The sequence below is a fragment of the Alligator sinensis genome, unplaced genomic scaffold (genome assembly GCF_000455745.1).
Source record: "Alligator sinensis unplaced genomic scaffold, ASM45574v1 scaffold628_1, whole genome shotgun sequence".
Classification (NCBI taxonomy): Eukaryota; Metazoa; Chordata; order Crocodylia; family Alligatoridae; genus Alligator; species Alligator sinensis.
The window spans coordinates 400,784-412,323 of NW_005841873.1; the positions used below are offsets into that span (position 1 = coordinate 400,784).

Sequence of the window (11,540 nt, forward strand, 5' to 3'; positions counted from 1 at the left end):
GCTGAAATGTTTGGTTCACTTTTCACTTCAGCTACACTGAAAATCAGGAAAAACTGAATCTTGGTCACATTTGCTCACATCAGACTCATTGATCGAACTAGATCCCTCTTTAGCCTGTGTTTAAGAATAGCTAACATATTCATAGAAACCAGAAGGATTAGTAAAGGGGGGTTAGGATAAACTTAAAATGAATAATATTTCCAGGGAACAACGGCCAATATTTTTCAAACATGGGTTTCCAAAGTGAGGATTTAAATACGCCTGATGTTCAGAGGTATTGAATAAGCAAACCTCTCATTGAAATCAGGGGCAAGCATCTCTGAAAAATCAAGGCACTTTTTAAAGGTTTAAATATGGTTTAGAGCATGGAGTTTTTAAAAGAATCAGAGTGAATTAAGAGCACGGGTCCTTTTGAGCTTATCACTGGGTACTCAGATTCAAACACTGTAGCTGACTAGACCTGTTCTGATTATTATTATTCCCAATTACCTTAGGCAATTCCTTCAGTACCTTTGGGTGCATCCCATTGGATTTGTGTTGCAATAGCATTTACAATCCACCAGTCAGGGTTCAGGACCCCTTAGGTGCTGATCATACATATAACAAAAAGATCATTCCTATTGCAATGAATTTATGATCTAAGTCAGAGCGGCAAACAGGCAATGGCAACCGTTGTGCCCAAGGTGTACAGCACATTTTGTCTGTCCATAGGAATTCTTTTTGTTCGAAATCTAAGTTCTGAGTTATTACAGAAGAATAAGTAGATTTAACAGGTCAGGAATGGTAGTCAGTATGTTAAAGGGGTATTTCTTTCTAAGCCTGAGTAACAATTAGTTCTGTGAACCCCGGGGAGTTTTGCAGGAACTAATTGGGGCTAGAAACTGAGATAAAAGGAGCAAAACAAAATTTGGGGTGGGGAGAAATAAAGGACAAAAAACCTCCGTCTTCCTTTCTGCTTCTGTTGCCCACTTGGTGTGTTAATCTTGGATTTGAATGAAAATTTAAGTGTGCCTAAATGTAGTCTTGCCCCTGCTAGAAGGAGTGGATATGTCATCAGTGATCTGTCAGAGTCAATAACATTGCACCGTCAGCCCAGGAGCTTTGCCTCCAGATCTAACATTTCTGTCTGAATTATCAGCTAATGCTCTGACAAATTGCCTGTGATTTTCTTTTTTTCTCCCTGAGTGGATGTGCCTGGTCTGCAGATTAGGTAAACACCGCCTGGCCCTGGCATGTAGCGGTGGCTGCTGATTTCCAGCGAGACGTTTCTGTCAGACTGTGAAAGCAGGAGGGTGTCAAGGTAACAGACAGGCAACCAATGGGAGTAGAAAAGCCGGGCTGCAGATGCTTTCCGGCTTAGGCCTGTTAAAACTACAATCCACTCTCTAGAACTCACTCACATGTCTTCTTTCTGTCCAGGAAGAAGGCAGCATAGATATGCACCTTATAGACTAACACATGCACACACACACGCACAGCATAAGCTTTCATGAAGTTGATGAATTGACCTCATCAGATGCCTCTCTCTCCTTTCTGGCCAGCCATCGGTCCCTTGTCTTGAAATCACACATAACTTAAATAATAAGGTGATCCTATAGTGGATGCATTTCTTTCATCAGATGGACTGCATCACCCACCATCTGAAGCAATAGAAATTGCTACCACTGATGTCCAAAGAACGCTGTTTCTAGCCGTAGTTACTAGTTACCTGCCCTCCCTGCAAACAGCAAAAGCACCATCTAAGCTCAAGTCTCGGGCTCCAGCTGCCTGCTCCCTACCTGCCAGAGGCACAAGCTGGTTTTTAAGCACTGTGGGTTATGATAATCTGTAATTACAATCTTGGAAGAAGACCACAAGTAAGGAAGGGGAAAGGGAAACCCACATCAACCTTGTCATCATATTGCTTTACACTGGCTGTTACAACTCTCTTCTTCACGGTCCCCTACGGAAATGTTCTCTCGCTTGGGAGTCTTCCTCCTGGCTCCTCCATTCACACTCTTGCTGCTGTTAGGGGGGCACCTTTTTCTTCTCAACTTCTCCACTCTCAAACAGCATTTATCTCCAATACAAACGACTTGTCCTGTTTCAAATCTCCTCTGAAAACTTAGTTTGTTCCCCCATTCCTCACGCGATTTACTATTTAGTTCCATAGTGCTATTGTTCAAAGCCTGTCACATCTTTTGGGAGAGAGTTGATGGGAAACCTGCAGGGAGAAAAATACACTGGTGTTCCTTTAGACTGGGGAGAGATGGTGTTGTAAAACCATTTTAAATTATTAGGATTTTGGTATCAATCTCCCTTCAGCTCCTTTGGAAGGGAGCCTTTCCCATCATTGTAAAAGTCCTAAAATCAAGCTGGGATGTATAAGATGATTGCATTACATGTCTCCGAGGCACGGTTTAGAAGAAAAAAAAAGAGCACTGAGAAGACAACAGATGAGGGATTATGGACATGCACACCATAAAGACATCTAGATGCCTGACAGATGAGCTGTGGCAGCAGAATATTCATGTACAGTGCTGAGAAACCAAATGACGAGAGGTAGAGATATTTATAATCCTTCTCAGGTATCTGAATAAACATATACAGCAGCCAGTAAAAGAAATGCAGTATTGGAGGCGTTTTTTTTTTGAGCAATCGTAAGATAGGCACATTGTTCCTTTATTATATCTGCTGTGCATAGCTGTTGAAGAAGGGGAAAAACAACGGGGCTTTGCAATCTACAACATCACACTTATAAGTAATTATTAATTATAAGTAATTAAAGCAATGGATGGAGGATGATAAAAGAGGGATTTAGGCAGCTTTACCACTCAATGCACCAGCTATAAATATTTGGAAATTGATATGCAACATGCATAAGTAAACTTATTATGATGGAAATTAGCAGATATTAGTGCAAATCATTGCTTATTAAATATTAATTTTTCACCTTAAATTCCAAGTGGATTTTATGTAGTATTTGAAATGCACACAGACAAAAAATCAAAAGCAAATCCCTTTGGTCTTAAGTAGCAATATATCTGAGAGCCAGGAAGATAATATCTTTGAAGCAGCCAGGGAAGATGGATTGTAGTTAGGATAGACTGGATACTCGGTGCTTCTTATGTACATCAGGGACAACCAGGAACAGAGACAGGCAGATGAAGGGTAGGATTTTCAAGAGCCACACCTTGTGGACATGTTTAGGCAAAGGCTGAACCAGGATGAGACTTTCCTCCAACAGCAGAACAATTGGGAGCTCGTCTACAACCCCTAGATTTGAGTTTTTCAGGTAGACCATGAAAGCCTGTTTAACTTGAATATGCCTACCTGCTATGGGAAGTTTTATAGAAAGTGAGCTGAATATATAAAAGAATACATAGCAAGTTAACATAACAAGCATTACCCACTGGTGTGTAAGACTATATAGCCTTGCTGTGGGGCCAATGAAAGTATTTTGTCTGGGTTTTGAAAGGGGCTTCTAGACTGGAAAATTTTTCAACTCTTCCTAATGTTCTTCTCTGCAGTTTGCATGTGCATGGAGAGCAAACTACCCTTCTTGAAGGAACATCGCAGGTAAGGGCTAAGACTTCAGTAAAGCCAGGTGAGACATGTGTGTTGTCTTCACTTGTACCAGACCTCGTGTGTGTGGAGTCGGAGGAAAAGCTTTACTCTGCAAGGTTCATAATTGCCTGGTTTCTTTCACAAGTATTAAAATTCACTTAAATGATTGCTTAAAATATCCATCCATCTTTCCGCCCATGGATTTACATTTTCCGGGAATTTACATTCAGATTCAAGAAACAAATAACAATAGGCTAATGTTTCCAGTGCTACCAGGGCTTGTTATGTTACGGTCATTCCTATGATATTTGCAGTTTTTCTGAAAGCCTCAGCTCCCTGATTCAGAGTTAAGTGCAAACCTCAGCTTTTGTTTAAACAAAAAGGCTGCTTCATGATTGCAGAGAAAAGCTTTCAAATGTAACCCCTATCCAGGCTTGGCTTTTAGAGACCGGCATTCTGGGCCCTGTAGATCCTTGGAAAGATCATACGACTGCAAGCCAGACACAAACCTTTCTGGAAGTGGGGAGCATGATCATTTGAAGTGAAAACAGTGCTGACTTCAGGGAGACCAGTGTTGAAGCAAGATATAGGTTGTCTGTTAAGGGAGCCAGGCAGGGGCAGCTGTTTGGGAAGGGAGTCTGAAGCTGGCCTTGCTTAGCCCAGGAGAGATGCCTGAGCAATAAGAACTGTGCAGAGAAACTCAGGCAAAGCAATCAGAAGTGGCTTGCAAAGCGGTTGGAGGAAGGCCTGAAGGAGACTGGTCATGCAGGAGATGGTGCTGGGAAACAGAGAAAGAGGGCACATGGAGCGTAGGTGGGGGTAGCTCCTTTGGATTTAGGATCCTCAGGCTGGACCGTTGGACAGTGCCACTGGAGAAGATGGGGTGGAAATGCCTGAAAATGTTTAGTGTGAGCTCTGCCACTGTTTGGCCTGGGGAGGGTGAAGGTTGTCTGCCTCCTCCTGCACCGGGGGAGATGTCAGTAGCACAGAATGTATCACAGGCAACTTGTACCTTGTCACAGACTTGTATTTACTCCAGGAAGTCAAAACTCCATGACTTTGATGAAAGGCTCCAACAACCCAAGAGCAAGGGGGAGCTAAGCACAGAGATTGGAGGGGGAAACTGAGGCGATAGTTGCTTAGTGATGATACTGCATACCAGTTTCCTGGTTTTGGCAAAGGGGCTTCATAGTGGCAAGGGACACTGGCTGGGTTCTTCGCTGAAGGGTGCTTTACTGAACCAAAGTCTGAAACCATATACACCTTTTCTTGTTATCTGTCTAAGGTACTGACATGCTATTTCCACCCTGAGACTGTGTAGGAAGGATATGTTGTAGAGAATTTGCCAAGCGTGGGTACATTAATGCTATTTCTCTTACCATTAAAATTTCATGTAAATGTATCATAGACAGTTCTTGCTTCCTATTTATAGGTATCTTTCTTACTGCCGTCAACAAAATTATTAAACTCTTTTGTTATAGAAAACTAGCCTGAAACGGAGTCAACCTGGTAAATAATACATATGCTTGTTTTCTCTCCCATACTTATCTTTAGACAGTAGATATCTGTCTGAACATATATCTTCCATATATCTGTGTCAACACATTATTGCAATGGCCTAGTTAAGCAGAAACACCATTGAGAAGCTGTCCAGAACACTGACTTTTCCATTGGTACTGTGTTGAGAGCAAGGCAGGGCTTGCAGGACCCATGGTCTAGGGAGGCCAACAGGAATAAAGGGGCTCTTATTCTTTACTATCTAAGGGACATGATAGCTCCCATGATATTACTGCTGTTTCACCACTTCAAAAAGTCAACCTTCTAGCTGCTGTAAGAAAGCACGCTACAGGAAAAAAGGACTTCAAATGCCTACTAATTATTTTGTTAATCAAGGTTTTCTGCTCCATATTATTAATGAGGCAAATTAAAGCAAGAATCTGTGGTGCCCAGGAAACATCTGCTTGGCAAAAACAAAATGCTAAACAAAGTGGAATTCCCTTGGTGGCTCATTTTCATCCAGATGTGTCTGATTGTATGGGAAGGGTCTGAGGAGGTGATCCTTTTTCTTCCACTGCAAGACGAGTGTGGAGGGTAGGCCCTAGGTCTACACTAATCAGTTCTCACAGGGATATGCCTCTTCCTAGGTTAAGGGCAATTGTGCCCTACCCTAGACTGTGGGCTATCGATTTGTGCACATCTGTGCAACCCCGCAGATGCTGAGTGCAGTGGGTGGGCTAGAGACAGTAAAGCAAATCCTACTCTGAATTAACAGTTTGTTTCAAGGCTTCAGTTTCTTTTTTTTTTGCCCCTTCTTGAAAGCCCTCATAAAAGCTGGCTTTTATACTCCCTGTGAAAGTGAGCAGACATTCGATGCTGAGATGGCAGTAAGCCTCCTAGGCTAAGTGCAGACAGTCAAAAGGCCTGAGGCTGAATCGATTCAGTCTTTGCAGATTAGCCTACTCTAAGCCGTGTAGATTGAACTGATAAGCAAGTGAACAGACATTCACTTCTGATTCCCGAAACACAGCCACATGCCTGCAGTGGCCCAGGACAGAAGCCGGGGGGTTGCTAGGGCGCACCTCCCTGTTCAGCTGGAGCATGTAGCTTGGGCCACGGCAAGCCTGCCCACCCTGTATGGGAGAGATGCAAAGCATTCTGGGTTGCTGGGGGACTTTGAGTTAACTTGAAGCTGGAGGGGATCTGGGACAGAAGTTCTATAAACCGATTTAACCTAAATCAGTTAAGTCTGATACTACATCCAGCCATGGTATGTCTTACACCTGTTTTGGCCATTTTGAAAGCTGTTTATGTGCACTGAACTTTTGTTTTGTTACAGATTTTAACTGGTTTCTGAACACTTATACTGGTTTATGTGTATTTTTATCCCTAGCCCTAGTGTTGTTCATCTCTACAGCTTAATTACTTAACATGTGGGGTTTTTTTTAAATGGAGGCAACATTGTCTGGCAGTCAGAAGATTTAGGCCCCATTCTTGGCTCTTCTACCACTTCAGTATATGACTTCTGCAAGTTAGTTTACCTTTTTGAGTGCTACCTTCTCCCTGGTTCTCTGTCTTGTCTACTTACATGTTCAACATGGAGCCGTGGAGCTGATCTCTTACTACACATTTGTGCAGCACCCAGAACATGAGGTTTTTTATATTGTTTGGGGTCTACAGGATGCTCAGTGAAATAGCCACTCATTTCACAAACTGTTATGAAAATAAGCATATAGATATTTCTGAAGCACTTGGATAGTATAGTGACAAGTGACCCAGAAAAGTCCACAAAGAAACCAATAATTCCATCTTCAGAGGAGTTTTTGGAAAAGGTGTTGTAAATAAAGCATGGAGCTAGCTGCATGCGTGAATGGTGAAGAGAGTGCAAACATTGAATAAGTGCCCACTAAGTGAGTACAGTCCCTCCTGTAAACTGAATGAGGCAGGGGACTTATGAAGTTAAAAAAGTGTCATCTTGTACTTAAGGCAGACAAGGTTCTTTGGGTGAATCTGATATCTTTTATTAGACCAACTTAAATAGTTGGAATTTTTTCCCCCCAACTATTTAAGTTGGTCTAATAAAAGATATCAGATTCACCTAAAGAACCTTGTCTGCCTGTGTCCTTAGACCAACATGGCTACAACCTACATATCTTGTACTTAAAGCTGGTAGTGGGATGTGTATGCACAAAGGAAGCCAATTAGGGTTGTTTGTAAAACTGCAATACTGGCATTTCCCCCTTCTGATGTGGGTTTTTATAGATTATAAATTATAAGTAGTCAGTAAAAAGTATAACTAACTTGAAAAGGCAAAGATTTCTAGGGCGGTATCTTTTACTGGACCAGCTGCACATTTGGGATAGAGTTAGACAAGCTTTTGAATGCAAGACATTTTTTGCAGGTCTGAGGAGTAAAAGCCAGCGCAGCATAGTAAAACATAATTGGAAGAGAGGGGAGAGAAATTCCCAGGAGTAACCTGTCTAATTCTATCTCGGCTACGTGGTTAGTCCGATAAAAGGTATCATATGAACAAATTCGTGTCTCTCATGTGATCCCTGGACCATCACAGCTAAAACTGTTGTCTAACACTGCTATCAAATAGGGCCAAATCTTCAAAACAGAGAGGCTTCTTTGAAGTCAATAGACTTACATTCTTACTATCTGCAGATCTGGCCCACTATGTTATATTTCCCAGGTGGCGCTTCCAGAAGTCCTCCAAAGGAATTCTCACCATTGCAACTGCTTTGTATGAGGAGCAGAAAGTCCTCCCTTGACATACAGTGGAACAAAAAACCCATCTGCTAGAGATTAAGGCTTCTACCATCTTGTGTAAATGCAGACACAGATTAATCACCTTTTTGCTCAGCTGGAAAAATGTCTGCGAATTATGTTGCCAGAAAAATGTACGGGGCTGCACCTATTTTTCAAAGGGCAGAATAAATATGCTCTGGGATCGCTGTTACAAGTTGAGCAAGTTATTCTCAGTGCTGCCTCTTAAAGAACAGACAGATAATAAAAAATGAAATTAGGGAAGAAAAAGGAAAAACAAGCCTACTGTGATTAAGTCGGTGTCCAGTTTGGATGTAAATATTGCCAAAACCATACATTTGACGTGGCCTGCTGTGTCCCACGTGGTGTTTGCAAAGCTCCGGGCAAGTATGATCACCGAGCGGCCCCTAGACATCGATGTCATGTACTTAGCTGATGTGTGTTACCAGAAAGCTCCCACATTAGCAATGTGGCCTCAGGGTCAAGGGAGAGTAGAGAAAATTAGGAGTGCCTTATACACTCGCTGTGTGGTCAGTGTAATGAGGAACTTGAGTGCAAATGCATGTCCTATTTTGTAGACAGTGAAACACTGTGGGACAGCTTGGGGTAGTGTTACAGGCTTTTAAAGTGTCTGGTGTGCTTGTTTTTTAAAAGCCCTGGCATGAGGGTACTGCTAATCGGCGTGGGATACGTTGTTGTGTCTTACTCATTTTAGAGGTTGCATTGGTAATGGGTGATTTTGTTGCTGCTTAAGATAAAAATGGAAATATCACAGCCTGTGCTGGCTCATAGGGTGCCGTTTAATTGGCACGTGTAGATTGCTTGCTGGGGTTTTGTTTGGCTTGGTCCTTTAATATGACTGCTTGTCACAGCTGCAGCTTCCTGTTTTCTTACAGGACAATAATGTGGTTAATGCGGACACCGGACTTTACTGAACGTAGAAAATACAGGCAAGGGAAAATCTAAGAACAGTGCAGGTGACCTATGAACAAGGAGCACATGCGGCCTTTTCATTGTCAAACAGGGTGCAGTCAGAAAAAGTAAACCGCTAAAAACAAAAAAACCCCAGGAAGCTTCAGTTGTATGTGGTCTGCAGCCTTCTCCAGTGCCCCTTGGCTTTCCTTTCCTTTCCTTTCCTTTCCTTTCCTTTCCTTTCCTGCTGCTTCTTGTATGTGCCACATGGTGCTGTTCAGGGGTGGAGGGAAGGGTACCCACAGTTGCTGGAGCTGCCTATATCCCAGAGCAATTCAAGAACCTGATTTGCCTGTAGCTTGCAGTAAGTGCATTGGAGATGGGAACTCTGGCACAGTTCCTTGCGCATGATTATGTGTTTGCAGAAGGACTTGCATTGCCTTAGCACGTCCTCAAGTGTCAGCAAACAGCAACAGTGCCTGGCCCAGAATACAGCCTTCAGGAAACAGGGGCCTGGCCCTGCACAGATACCATCCTGGGTTCCTATGGAGGGCTCTGTACAGAGGCAGCTGAAGACAGCTAAATCCATCACTCTGTCCTTCCCTCACCCCACCCCACCTGACTGTCAAAGCTTTGTTTCCTTTTTTTTCCCCATCCTATTTTGGAAACTTTCTTTGTTCTCCCTGCTCTAACCCAACATGCTTATTGGATAAATGCCTCTTTTAATCCCTTCTAAATAAATAGCCTTATTCTATGAAGACAACAGGACCGTCCCAGTTCTGCTCCTGTAACTAAGAATTTAGGGCAGCTATGTCTAAGTGATCCGTAGGCAAATACAAAGGGCTCTTTTCTTATGATCAGCTCATCTGCTTTGTTGGAAATTCTCCCTTCACCATCTGCTGCATGCCTGCATATTCCTTCCCACTGGTGTGGCTGGAGAAGAAGCAAACCCTTGACTTCACCATCCTACTTTTTTTGGCCGGGGCAGAGGGTGGCAAAATGAGGGCTGGCTGGAAAACAAAAATTTAATTTCACAAAAAATGTTTGTTTTTTGATGGTTTGTTTTTTTTTTAAGATTTTGTTCTTGTTCCACATCAGAACAAAACAGAGGCCATTAGAAATGGAAAACCCCACAAAATGCATGCACTCCAAAATAACCTGTAGTCTGCAAGGAGAACATTTATTTGGGATGAGAGAGACCTCACGTGCAGCCTTTCTTTGAATCTCCGGACTCTTGTTTTGCCCAGAAATTCCATCCTGGACTGGAGGCACCCTTCAATCAAGTGTCTCCAAAACCGATATGGACCCAGAGGAACAGACATCCACCCTCAGCTTCCTCTGTGAAAAATGAAGTTTATTTTCTACCTATGGGGACTTTTACCAATTTTAATTTTCCCTCAGCCTGACGAAGGGCGTGTGTGAATGATAGCTTGCAAAGAAAGATAATTTTTTTGGCGATTTCTTAGTTGGTCTAATAAAAGGTAGCATCTCTGAACCAAGAGTTTTAGAGTTTTGCACTTCTTTTTGTCTCAGACTAACATGGCTACCAAACGTCTCTCCAAAATAGATATGCTTGCACAGAACCTTGCAGTTTCAGCCAATCAGCATTTTTAGATGGAAAAATCCCTATGTGGGATAAAGTGTACACTTACATGTAAGGCGCTGACAGGCATGCAACTCCTGACTGTAAGTCATGGTGCTTCACAGGAGCTCCACTTTGGAGCCAGCTACGTGTGTGCAGCCTCCCTACCCTACCCCCAGTGCTGTCTTCAGAAAGGGAGAGGGGGGAGCTCAGTCTGCAGTTTGCCCAGCCTGCGCTGGAGGAGGGGGTGGACGTATTGGAGCCCCCCCGCCCCGCACCTGCAATGCACCTGCCCCCGCTTCCTCCAGCACAGCCTGGGCAACCCCCAAACTGAGCATCCTCCCCTCCTCTATCCCCCTCCCAGGCTGCAGATAACACCAGGGTCAGGGCTGATCCTGGCCCTGCTCCCAGCAGGCACTGACACAATTTACTGGAAGCGCTTCGCTTCGGAGCGCCTTCATCTGAACTCTCATGTAATGAGGGTTCATTTTTCATGTGATCAGGCACTTTTAAAGCACTCTGCAGCCATACCTTCCTGTCAGGGCACAACTGTAGAGTACTTTGAGCGGGCCAGTCACGCAACAGTGTCACTTCTGTCAGCACCCTGGGTTTAACTTATGACTGTGACCATGGAGTCAGGGTTTTTTCAGCATTTGTAAGTAAGAGAAAACCAAGATACCAAAGCCATGTTACTGTAGTGTGAGTACAAGTTGGCCACTTCCAAAATGTTAAACTCAAGCATGGTCTATTGGGAAAACCAGAGAGTGCTTTCTTGGTTTTGCAGTCTCTGAAGTAGTCTAGCTATTAGAGGACGGTGAATAGTCAGTACCCGCCACCAGAGTTACAACTTCTTCCCTACTTTCCTGCTGGGTTACTATGTCTAATCCAAATAGGCTTTTCAAGGGACTGCTCATATAACTTGGCTGTCACAGTGTCTCGCTCAGCTGAGATGTTTTGAAGTTCATGCTGCCTGTAGGTGGGCTTGAAATGAGACCTACAGATCTGAATGAGGATCTGAATCCAACTTAAGGGGTGGGGAAGATGTTGACTTCTACTATTCTGGTTTGAGCCTCTCTGTGACTGGAAGGGTTAGGGCTGAAGGAGTATTTAGGAGGCTCCCACCTAGCTTAGATCAAGCCTATATTTATGGCTGGAAAGTTGCCATTGTAAGGGCCAGTGGCCAGGTATTTTTACTTGGAATCATTTTTTTTAGATGTCATGTGGCACCGGCTTT

General features: G+C 43.4%; 1 long non-coding RNA gene across 1 annotated transcript in view; it reads left to right on the forward strand.

Moving 5' to 3' along the window:
- The window catches only part of LOC102368251, an 89,040-nt gene extending 79,096 nt beyond the window's left edge, over window positions 1-9,944 (forward strand). The window contains exons 2-3 of the long non-coding RNA XR_323048.3: window positions 3,510-3,558; window positions 9,823-9,944. This is a non-coding gene — a long non-coding RNA (uncharacterized LOC102368251). The remainder of the gene's footprint in view (window positions 1-3,509; window positions 3,559-9,822) is intronic.
- Window positions 9,945-11,540: the final 1,596 nt, after the last annotated feature.